This window comes from Apteryx mantelli, chromosome 1 (assembly GCF_036417845.1).
Source record: "Apteryx mantelli isolate bAptMan1 chromosome 1, bAptMan1.hap1, whole genome shotgun sequence".
Classification (NCBI taxonomy): Eukaryota; Metazoa; Chordata; class Aves; order Apterygiformes; family Apterygidae; genus Apteryx; species Apteryx mantelli.
The window spans coordinates 166,046,262-166,058,935 of record NC_089978.1 but is presented as its reverse complement, the minus strand read 5'-3'; positions in this window follow the sequence as shown (position 1 = coordinate 166,058,935).

Sequence of the window (12,674 nt, the reverse complement as noted above, 5' to 3'; positions counted from 1 at the left end):
AAACAAAATATGTAAAGCAGTATTTCTAATCTTTGTACTTAACAGTTGCAGGTCACCAATGGTAGAAAAATACAGTGTCCAGAAGTAGAACCATAATAAAATGCCAAGATAAAATATCAGTTCCTGATGTCCCACCTGTGAAGCAAATGTGCTAACTTTAGGTGTTGTTATTATAATGTCATGGCTCTGCTAATCTGGCTCTGTAATTATGTCATTTCACTGAAAATTTAGCTAGAGGAGAACAGTTGAACATTTACATGACAAACAGCACAGAACATTCAAGCATTGGTTTTGACAGGTAGGGCTGCTAATCAGTGCAGTTCTGGCATTCAGAGCACTGTGGCACAGGAAGCTCTAGCCACAAGCACTTGCAATGAAACCCTCAATTGTGGGATTACTGTTGCTAGCGCACTGCATTTCCATTGTGTGCCCGGTACATAACTGCATGTTCCAGCCAAAAAATCATGTTAATTCACTGTTGGAGAACCTTACAGAAGATATTTTAATCTCGAAGTGAAAAAAATGACTTTTTTCTTTTATACTGTTTTTGAGGGGAGGAAAAAGGGAGTGATTGCCACAAAGGAAGTAGTAGAAGAGGTCCTCTGTCTTAGCCAAGTTCCATCATGGATCTATCCTTGACTCAGTTTAGGAGATTTAAATTTAATCTCCATCCTCGTCCTCCCTTCCTTTTGGCTCAAGTTAGGAGACCCCTATGTCATCTTAGTGCTATCTGAGGCACTTACCTGAGGAGCCACTTTCCTACATGGAATCTGTGATGTCGGGGATGAATTTTGTTCCTGCTTGTATACTAGAACTTGCCTCTCATGAGTATGTTAATTGTTTGCCTGGTAAATAATATTGGGATTGTGTTGAATAAATTTTAGCTTCTTTAATATTATTCAAAAGTTGCAACCTGGAAGGACCAGTACCCCATATCCTGCTAGTTCTTACAGGCCATTTCTCTATGGACCAGTAGTAAGCCTCAGATTAGAGGTTGAGCGCTGAGGGTATAACATATGCTTTTTGTCTTAAATAATGTTGTTGAATCGCTGAATGCTGCTAAATAGTAGTATCTGTTCCAAAGCTGCTTGTACTTTGTTGGAAGAAAGAGTCATTCCACCGTGCAGTTTGCCTTTGCTGGCTAAACCAAACCAAACTATTAAAACATGAAAGCTGTGGGAAAAGAATATGAGTTTTACCTCCAGTCTGTCCAAGAGGAATAGTGCGCACTGCACTGCAAAGCTTCTAGTACAGATTAATTTTTCCATTATGTATCTCATTACTCATCTGCTGAGGAAAGGGGAGTGCTGACCCTGCTCCTTGCAGGCCTTTTGTAGTGAAGGCAGAGAAATATAATCCATTCACAGAAAAGCAAGTGAATCTTCAAGATGGGGATAGTCCTGGCCCAGGAGTCTGTTGAGAAATTCAGTTATTGCCATCAAAGTAATTATTTTTCCATGACTTGTGAAAAACATTCCTCAGCTGAGGAGCACGTGGCAGGAGAGTACAGAAGCTTGGGAGAGATGGAGCTCCTAAGAGACACTTAGACATGTTGTTGTTTTCTCTCTCTCTCTCTCTCTCTCTCTCTCTCTCTCTCTCTCTCTCTCTCTCTCTCTCTCTCTCTTTTTTTAGCAGATGTGATTTCAATATGATTTGCACTGTTAGGTGGGAAGGTGGGATATCTAAAACAGTTGGTTTCTTACAATTGCTTTAATCATCTTATCTGAAAGGTTGAATTTTGTGCCTACAAGGGCTGCTTCACGGTAAGTTGTGGAGGATTGCCTGTGCCTAACGAATCTCTCTCTTTGCCTTTTCCAGTTGCTGGCTCCTATAGCAGAAGCCTCTCCCTCACTTCTAGGGCATGCTCAGATAGCGTAGGCTACAGGGGCAGTGTCAAGGCGAGTTTGCATGATGTAGAGAGGGCTCAGGTCAATTTGTTACAACAATAAAGCTGCACTATATAATCTGTATGAGGTTGTTCATACACCCAATGTATAACTTAACTAGTTATGATATTAGGGTGTCATTTACTTAATGGTATCTATATCTTACATTTTTTTGATAACACTAGATAAAAAAGTATGGTTTAGTTTTAGGATTCAATAAAAAATAGCAAAATAGAACTCATTTTGAACTCATGCTGCACCATGTAATAAATTGCCTGTTACAGTATTACTTTTAATGGCTCTGTTCTTTGGTGTGTGTTTTAAAGAAACAGGCTCCAGAACTTTCTGGAAAATATTAATTTTATTAAAAGTTGTGTCCACCTTCCTATCTGGCTAACAACAGTTTTCTCTGCTGTTCATAACACTGTAATGAATCTGTCAAGAAGGCTGGAAGTACAGTGCAGTCATTTTAAGGTAAGGGGCAGAAGGTTGTGCAAAGATAGATTTTGTTTGCATGTCCTGGAGATACCAGTACACTATTGCAGTTGGAGGAGGAGGGAAGAATTGTAATTTGGTGGTGGTCCAGGTCAGAAAGCTCAGCGAGAGAACAGTCTGCCACCATTTTAGCAGCAGTGGAGATGTACATGCGATAGCAAGGGCAAGCCCTATTTACAAGATGTTCCCAGATGTACAACTTCAGCATGTTAAAAGATACATAGCATTTATGCAGTGGGAACCTGCTCACAGAAATGCTATCAAAGCAGTAGAGAACTGCACTGTTCACATCATAATCTGAGCCATATCAGCTGCAAGAGCCTTCATTAATAAGATTTTTACAATCGCTGGCTGAAAAATTGCCTGTGTATTCTTTTGCTTTGGTGCTGGAATGGTTTGGATGGGGATTTTTTCTTGCAGAATGCTCCATTACTTAGTGCTTTCTGGTTACAGTGTTGCTTGATACGTTTCGGCTGTGATTTTTCAAAGCAGCTGGAGGAAGTAATGTGTGCGCCTAGATTCCCAGGATTTTCATTTGGAGTTTGGCTCCCCAAGTTGCATTGAGTTCTTTGGAAGGTCTCACAACGGCAACGATACACTAGGCTGTGTAACTGAGTTTGAAATGACTTAAAAGCACGCAGTTGCTAGTCATATCGGGAACAGCATCTTGGATGAACAGATATTTAACAATGGAGAGAGCTATTTTCAAAATGTTGCATTCGTAGATTTATCTATAATGCTGAATGCCAGCTGGATACACGTATGCTGAACTTAGAGACATTTGTGCACAAAGAGCCTGGAATCGAAACCTGTTAGTTTCAGTGTTGTGGGATCGGCCCGGATTTATCACAGGAAAACACATTTTTCTGACCTCGCCCAGTGATCGGCTTACGCTATAAGAGTGGTGATCATTAGCACTTGTTATCCAGCTGTCGTCACTGCGGATGTTGTTTTTATTTTTGGTAACAGCTAATCTCTTCTGTACGCTTACATCCAGATATGGAGCATGCAGTTTTCTTTTCAATAGAATTTATTTGGAGTTAAGAGACAAATGCTGACCGGTCTTTTGGCATGTTTCATTATAGCTCCTTTCTGAAAATTGTTGCTTTAAATTTCTTGGCTTGGCCTATCTAATCTTCATCTGTGATTGTCAGAAGATTTCAGTATGTCCATGTGGATTAGAGAGATGCGATAGGGCCTAGTTACATGTCCTATTATCTCATGAGTGATGCAACCTTGAGAGGCCCAGACAAAAAATCTTGCCTATCTTGTTCTTAGGAAGTTTGCTGGGTTTTTTTAACATCCTTCAGGAGCTATGGTGGCTTGCCAATATGAAGTTTTTATAAAGCACTCTCTTTCCTGAATGCTGATGTGAGAAAACTAATTTGATGGATTTTTCTCATTGTCTTTTCTTGTGCAAATGTCCATACAGTCTTCAGCCTCGGAGTGATCTGCTGCATATAAAATAAATATCTTCCTTTCTTCTGAATTATTTCTCCTAGTTTTGCATTGTGACTGTACATGAAAAAATATCTTCATACCATGTGTTGTAGTTTTAAAATTCACCAGATTACAGCAGGCAATGTACAGGGTTCTTTAAATTTTTCACAATGGAAGACTGCTTTTTATCTCTCTGTTGCATTTTACTCTTTCCTTTATACTTCAGATGATACAAATTGAAGACTTTTTATGCTGCTTTCAAAACTCTTAAAATATTTATCAGGAATAAAATATAAATGTTCCAATAAAACTGCAATTTTGTATTTAGCTTATATGATAAAGTGGGAAAATTTCCTCCTTTCCTCATAAGTAGGGAAGAGGACAAAGAAGTGGGAGGAAAAAAAACCTCTCATTTCCTCATTGCTTTTCTCTGTAGCAAATACATATGCAGTTTATCAAAAGCTGAGGAAGAAATATTCATGGAAGTCTTTTGCTCTTGTAATAAGTTGCGTGTTGGACTCGCCTTAAAGAAGGTGTATGTTTGACTTACCTTTTAAAAATGAAAACTAACTGCAGACACCTTGTAGCTCCTGTCTGTGAGATACTAACTGTTCCTGTAGCATGTCACCAGCTTTCATAGCAAATTATAAAAATATATTAATTTTTGAAGCTCAGCGACCACATCATGCATATGTTCTCCTTGAGGAGTCATCTTTATTCTTGCTGATTTAGAGGAGTCTTGATCTGTTGAGCTAAAGGACAATGCCTGTGGTGTTAAACTTTTTTTTGGTGTTGTGCATAGGAGGAAAAAGCCTTTCATACCACCAGATGGCAAGCAAACCTTGCTTCCCAGCCTGGGTCATGCAGCTCAGTGTTTCCAGGGAAAAGAATAACTAGTTGTCTTCCCCTTAAAGTTGATGCAGAGGGACTTTAAAATAATCAAAAAGAAATCAAATTACTATCTTGAAACTGTGCTGACTGAGGATTTTAATGAACCGTGAACCTTAGCCTGGAGGAAGAACACACCAGGAGCTGAAAATGAGGATAAGATCTATGTTATTCTGCATAAAATGCTATATCTGCCAGTTCTGTGGATGGATACTTCCTTTTGCACAACTCTTTATGCATCATATACTGCTTGTACAAACTTGTGGGGTTAAATTTTTCCATGATGTGGTTATAGCACAGTCAGTGAATTAAAATCCTAGATGAAGTTAAAAGCTTTGTTTTAAATATGAGCAAAATTCTGTTAGATGCATGTCAGAATGTTAAACAAACTGAGTATTTTGCCTATTGCATTGAATGCTCCTGGAAAAAATGCTCTAGTTAGGTGTGTGTATATATATTCTGATTCCAGTGTGAGACAGCTTGGTGGGGAGAAAAAGAAATAGCTAAGTGATGGGTTCCAGTGTATGGCACTTCTGATGCGAGTGTAAAATTGGAGACCCTGGGGTTATATGGAATGGAAAAAATAAGTTGTGAGGACAAAGTATTTCTAAGGTAATTCTGGCTAAATGTTGTGTTTGAATTCAGGAGAGTCTAGGGATGTGGTGAGGATGGAATTTTTATATCGCTGCCACCACCACCAAAACCTGTAAGCCCATTTCAGTGTAATTTTTGTTTCACGGATTTGGCATGATTTTGCAAGAGGCATACCCAGTTACTCTGGCTGGCAAAAGTATATGTTGTTGCTACATGTGACTGTGTGTTTGTATTTTGGGCATGTACTTGGCTTAAAGATATTGCCAGATAATTTCACAGTGCCACCAATACTAGTCATTTCTGTTTTCTGGTTTGTGCAATTATTTTCTGACTCCCTTCAGATGAACAGGACCTGAGTAATCCCTTCTCTGCCCTTCTGCAACCTCATTGCAGCTCTTCTCCTCCTGACTAAGGATACTTCCTTTTTCTGAGGAATATGCTTTGTAGTTGTATTAAAAAGTCAAGTCTGAGCTGAATGCAATAATATGGCCTGATAACTGTAGAAACACACTTTTTCAGTTGTAATAGCCTGTGCAGTTTGTAGAACCGTTATAGTCCCAAACTTCCCTTGTTTGTGGCAACAGGTGAAGTCTTCAAAGCCCTGTGTTAAGAAAACTGATTCTTCGCAACAAGAGCAGTCCCAGGCAAGCATCTCTCAAGTTCAATCCATTTGCTTTTCAGAAATTAGTGGGATTTAGGAAAGTTAGTTAGTTTTTACACAATAGTTATCTTTTATTGTATACACTATAAGAAATGGGGGTGAAAAAAACAAAATCATCTGCTAACTGGACAGCACAATGACTGTGAACTGCTTTATTCTGTCCTGACAGATCTTTACGTTGAAAACAGTTATGTATTTCTTGTAGGCAAAGGAAGGAAAAACAAAGTAGCCTCACCCTCCCAGGATGTTAATATGTCAACCAAGGATGTGCTTGTCAAAAGGTTTCTTCTCAGCAGTGCTCTGCAAATGCAATTAAAGTTAAAACAGCGTTAATGACTGTTAGGACTTGACAGTCCTTTCCTAGCTGCTTGAGTGGCTAATGCAATGTATGATGTGGTATCTGAGTATGAAGCACAGTTCTATGATGCTGCATGGAAAAACTTTAGACCACTCTTGGCAGGCCAAAGGGCTTATCGTGGCCTGCTCGAACAACTTCTGCCCTTGGCTTGCTCACTGCCACGCTCTTAGGCGTCTCTGAGGCACAGGCTGGAGGAATTACTAATTTCAACTGCCTCCTCTCTGCAGCCCTCTTTCCTGAGCTCATTACCCAGTCTATAACCAGAAGTGAAGCTGTTACCTGTGGTGTGAGGATGACTGGTCCCATTAAATGACCAACATCCCTGTACAAGCTGGGCCACGTGATAGTGCTGCCCGCATTGCCCAACATCCCACTGGCTGTTCCATATTATACAAAACTCCCGCGTACAGGGCATGCAATGTGGTTCGGTCTGTGTGAAGAGACCTTGAGTGTCTCCTTAAGGAGGTAATGTTGACTACCCTGCTTGACAGCTTGGGCTCTGCTATCCTACAGTCTTTTTATTTCAGTTCAGATCAGGTCATAAACCTTTCCCAGGTGTCTCATGCTGGCAGGCAGTTGGGTATGCAGAAGTTCAGTGGATTGAGGGACACTTGCAGTAACAGCCCTGACAACTCTATAAAAACAGTAGTGCTGGGAGGGGGAAGGGAGCAGAAGATGCCTTTGGTTAAGGCCTCAGCTTAGGCAGCAGTGAGGAATGCTTGCCAGTCTAGTTTTTAAAAACATACAGTAAATCACATTGTTAAAAACCAGGTTCATTTTCAGGAGGAGAACTGTTCTGTGGCAAAGACAGAGAGGCATATAGATATCATGCGGTCCACATAGCTATCTTCTGGGTTACCCATTTTTCTACTCTCTCTTGGCAAATCCCTTAGTGTTGTGTTTGTGTAGAAAAAGGAACAAGTGCTTGATTCCACAACCAGATTTGGACCTTTTGTGTGTCTCATCATTAGTAAAGTAGGGATAGCATCTGACCACACTTGCTGAGAGAAGGGGACTTTATAAAAAATTTTATTGTTTAGTGCTTTGGAGTCAACACAAATGCCATGTGAGCGTGAACTACTTTCAAGCTCAAAAAGTAAGATTGTTCAACAATGATATTTGGAGCAATGACTGATGATAAAATACCATTGGCTAGCATAGATGTGGCCAAAACAAGTTCAGGGCAAATTACAGAAAACTAAGTCCGTCTCTGACAACATACAGGCATGCTTTCATAATCCTCTCTATGCTGGTGGTACTATTGATGAGACAAAGCAGGAATTTTGGCTTAATACTCACTCCTAATTCTTTGTTCCAATCTAGATGCAGCTTCAAAAGATCCCCTTGTCCACCATACATTTAGTGAAAGATGTGATCTGAATGTTTCCTGTTTTTCTAACAACATGTGGAGGTGTTTAGAAAAGCCCAGCATGACCACCAGGAGAAGCTTTGAATAGCTCGGGATGGCAGTTTAACATTTTTCTTCTCTTGGCCATGATGCAACTTCTGGCTGGGAAAGTGTGGTGAGCCTTCTCAGCTGGTGAGTGATCTTTAGGAGACCTCCACAACATCAACTCTGCCCACAGGGGTCATAACCAAAGGAGCTCCCCTGTGACGGCTGCTTTGATGACCTGTGTTAACTGAGTTGTTAGATGCAATTGACCATTTCTGGACAGGAGTCTACACTGTACCACCACCATTACAACTGGTAATGATTTATTCCTGCCCTGTCTTGCGAGGAGTGTGGGAAGAGAAGCCAAAAGTTAAAGGGACTGTGAAAGCTACCTTCCTCCTGGTCTCCTAGTGACTGTGCCTTGTGTGATGCAGCCTCTTATGGTAAGTTCATATTTTCTGTCCATCGTTGCGGTGATCACCACTATGGGATATATCTATAAATGCAAGAAATGGAAGTAGTTTGAACTCCTGTATGACTATTTTCAGTAAAACAATCCCTCCCCATGATTAATCTCTGGAAAGGTGGGTTTGGGTTGCTGATTATGCAGAAGACTGATGCCTGAGATCTGCTTTCTAGCTCTTCTATTGAGAAAAGATCTTTCAGGAATGATGACAGGCTCTATCAGACTCTACATTACTTTATAGTATTGTTCTCTAATATTGTTCATTTAAGAAAATTATTAGAAAAGGAAGAAAAGGCCTACTTTCCTCTTTCTATCCTTACTGTACATATCCATTTTTACCATGTTAATTAGTTGAAACTTTAAGCTTTAGACTCTTTCAAAAGTGAAGTTAATGTCAAGTTCCTGTTTTTTTCCCCCATGTGTCACTTTGGTAGAATTGGCACTATGCAGAAAAGGAGACAAAATATATATAGTTTATTTCTCAATGGCTGGAGTTACTTGTGCAAAATAGAGGTTTAATTTTTCTCTCTACTTTTCACTCTTAAAGAGTGTAGGGAATGGGGGTGAGGATGAGTCAGTTGGCTGAACTAATTCTCCCCTGGAGAGAAAAGCTTTCTACTGAGTAATCTTTGCCCTTGTCCTTTTTCACAGTGGACAGAGCAAAAATAGGATGTGAGCTAAAAATACTTATGCGTTTTTCTTGTGGTCTTCCTTATCTGGATTATCACAGCACTCAGGGGAGTCACAATATTGCAAACTGATCTTTTATAAACCAGCTGGGATGCATTAAGGGTGATTTGGCTAAGACTGACCAGAATGGAGTGTTCCCCTGTTGCTTTGCACAAAGAGAGGACTTAACGTCCCAGGACAGGAAAGAAAAAAACCCTGCAGAGTACAGGCTAGCTAGTAAGTTCACGCTGTTTCCCACACACTCGTGTGAAAAGTTTTCATGTGCCCCCTCTCTGCACTCACTATTAATGTTTCACATCCAACTTCTTTATTATATCCATTTTGCCTTCCTCTCAGGCTTTCTACCAAGCCAGCACAGGGGAATTGCAGAGCCTTTCTTAGAGCTGAGCGATTTGCTTATAGACAGGAGCCGAGCTGCTTCCGGGGCTGAAGGGATGGGAACCATCTGCTTTCTCTGCCTCCTTCCACAGCAGTCAGGCAAGCTTTACCCCAAAGATAAGGTCTTCCTGCCAGAAATATCAGAAAACTCTTAGCACTGGATTGTTGGTTGACTTCTAAAACTTTATATATACATCAGAAAGCAAAAGGAAAACAAATCTGTGGCTTGTTCTAAATCACACAGAAGAGTTTGGGACTCTGATGTGGAGTGAGAGTTGGTCTTGTGAAATTTGGGCTCTTCAGTGGAAAATATTGAATGGCTCCAAATGTAATTTGTAATGCTGATTGAGCAAAGTTGTGGTGTCACTGCTGACTCTTCCAAGCTTAATCTGTTTCCAGAGCAAGTCTTTTTAGGTGCAACTTTAATATATCTTAAAACAGCTACTTTTTGTTCTGGATCAATTCACAGCCAGTTCTCTGGATTAAAATTAGATAGCAGTTGCCAATCTCTTATTTAAATATTATGTGTAGATAACTGATTAAAAAAAAAAAATCACAGCAGGTAATTTAAATATTTTTTAAATATAAGATTACTCCAGAATCTCTTGGCTGGTTACATACATACGATTTCCTCCCCTTTCACAACTTAAAGCACTTGTCAAAACATTGACAAGTCTAGTTTGTGAGTATATTGGTTGTTTGTTAAAGCTTATCTATGCCTAAGACAGGTGTTGGCGTGCTGGGTCGGGAATACTGGGTGGATGGAGCCGGCACATGTGAGACAGGCAAACTGTCACTATATCCATGCAAGGCGTGCACAAGCATGTTCAAAAGAAGCAGTCTTCTGTATTCCTGCAAACGCTCTTGCGTCGCCGAACACGCTATCCGAAAGCTTGGGTTTCAGTGGGTGGGAAATAGGCTTGATTCTCCAGCCCAAGGATGGGATCCCCTGAAGGATCTGGTTCCTTCCAGTGCATGGACACATGGCCCTTTTCCCCTTTCCATCTCTGAGGAAGTGGGAGAGCTGTAAACAAGAGGTTGCTGTGGCGGAAGGTAATTCGTAAAAGGGGTAGGAATCCAGTTCCCATTTACGCAAAGGTCCATTTACGTTGCTGCAATTACATAAAGCACTTTCAGGGAATTGCAAGTTATGGTTTCATCCCCTTTGAGATTCCTAAATGATATCAGAGGAAAGAAATCTGTTTAGGTTTTGTTTACATGGGGACTTGTTTGGGAACAGTTGATGAAAATTAATTTCCTGAGTAACTGCATAACTTCAGGAACGGCAGAGCCCACATGGGCAGTTAGTTCAAATTCACACTATTCTTTAATTCCCGTGAACTTTTGCAGATGGACACATCTGCAAAGACCATCAGCCCCATGGTGGGGTGAGACAGATTTTCTCACTACCTGAAAGAGGTGATACATTCTGCCTTTTCTAGGCCCTTTCTTTTCATAACCCACACTTCATTTATCCAATTGTAAAAAAAAAAAAACAAAAAAAAAACCACAAACCTGCTCTCTGGAAACATGCAAACATGCAGTAAAAACTAAATAAGTGAAGGTAACCAAAGCCGCCTTTTTGGATACGCAGTGTTGGCCTCCTCAGGAGGCTTGGTTCATTGCAGTGGACACTCGCACCATTTTCAAGCCAGTCAAATAAACACCACTGCCTGCAGTAATTTGTTGCTGCTGGCTGTCGTATGTGTTCCTATTTGTTGTAAAACACTACCCAAGAAAAGTGCCCAACCAATATTCTGGGCACATTTGCCACCTATAGAAAATTGACAGCTACACCCACTCCTTATTGTAGGAATAGTGCCAGGCTGAATCTGCATCCTTAAATTTCACCTCAAATGTGCTGCATACTGAAAGCTCTCAGCAGATGAAGCTAGGTAGAAGGCAAGTTCTACTCTTGATTGTCTGTAATGTGAGCAAACAGCTAATCTGTGTGAAAACATCCTGTTATTTCTGCTATGTACTCTTACCCCTTGCCTGCTGCTGCTTCCTTCCACCTGCCAGGTCCTGTCTGTTAACCTGGGAGCTCTGCGGAGGCAGGGATTGTCACTCGCTCCATTTGCGCAATGCATGGCTTGAAGGACTTTCACATGGTTCTGACACCCACCTAAGTGTATTGCTAAGTATCTACTGTTAAAATGCAACTGGCATCATAATGTAACAATAAAACTTTCAGCAAAAGCCCAGTCCTCTGCACCTCTCCTTCTGCTGCACCTGGTTCATTAACAACCCTTCCTCCTAGAGCAGCTTCATAATTTCCACCATAAAGCAGTATATTTGAGTTGTTTTGGGCCAGAAGGGGCTCCTGGCTTTCCGTCAAGGGCCATTTCTGTTGAACACTCTTAGGGCAGCCTTCCCTTGTAGCTTAAGGGAACCCCCAGCATTACTGGCTCTGTTGTGCTTGGAAACTGCAACAATATAATACTGCAAAAATTAAAGAAAATGGACCCTAAACCACAAAATGCTACACAAGTTAAAACCAACCATTAGGTTGCTGCCCAAGGTCAATATTTATCTCTTTGCACTGACTTAGACAGGCAGCCACCTCTAGAAAGAGGAATGGAAGTTCTTCAAGCAAGCAAGAATCCCAAGCGGAGCTCAAAACCTTGACCGATCTGTGGCACATTTCAAAATGCACTGCCACTGGGCTCTCATGCAGACATAAATCCAGGTAAAAATGAGAACCTGCTGCAAAGGCGTCAGCAGCTACAGGTATGGGCACACCATCTGCCTGTGGTCCCCCCAGCAAGGCCCTACGACATCCCGAATGTGTAGTGCAGGGTGGCCAGGGCTCATGGGCAGCCTGCCCCTCTGTCTGGCTTAAACGACTGTGGGGTTTCCTGCTCCTGTAACATTTGCAGATGCCGGAAGAACAAGCGTTGGTGGATCCCAGGAGCTGTTGCGAAGCAGTGAGGAGAAACGGTTGTGCGTGAGCATCTTTCTCTTCCTTCCCCTTCTCCAAGCTGACTTTCTGCCTGTCTCATGCCTGCTTGACCGCCATGAATTCCCCAATTCTCTGCTACTCGACAACCTCTCACCCCTCACCCGTGGCATCTGTCGCTCAGTTTCCCGGGGGAGTTTGGCCTTTCTGGAGGTGTCAACCTGACGGGCATGTTATCGGTATTGTCATCATTAGTTATTTTCAATTGTGGAATTTGACACTGCAGCCATGTACTTCCACCAGCAGCCTCAGAAAGCACAGATGATTTAGAGGTGCGAAAGGATGAGTTCCTTCTTCTGGATTCTGAATTGAAAAGACAGATATCCTCTCCATTTTATCTATTCTTAATAATGGGTGAAGAAGGGTTTTTATTATAGCCATCATTGAGTGCTCTTTACATTTCACACCTATACAACTTTGCTTCCTCCTGCCTCTGTCCCAACCCACCCACCCACTAATTCTGCTT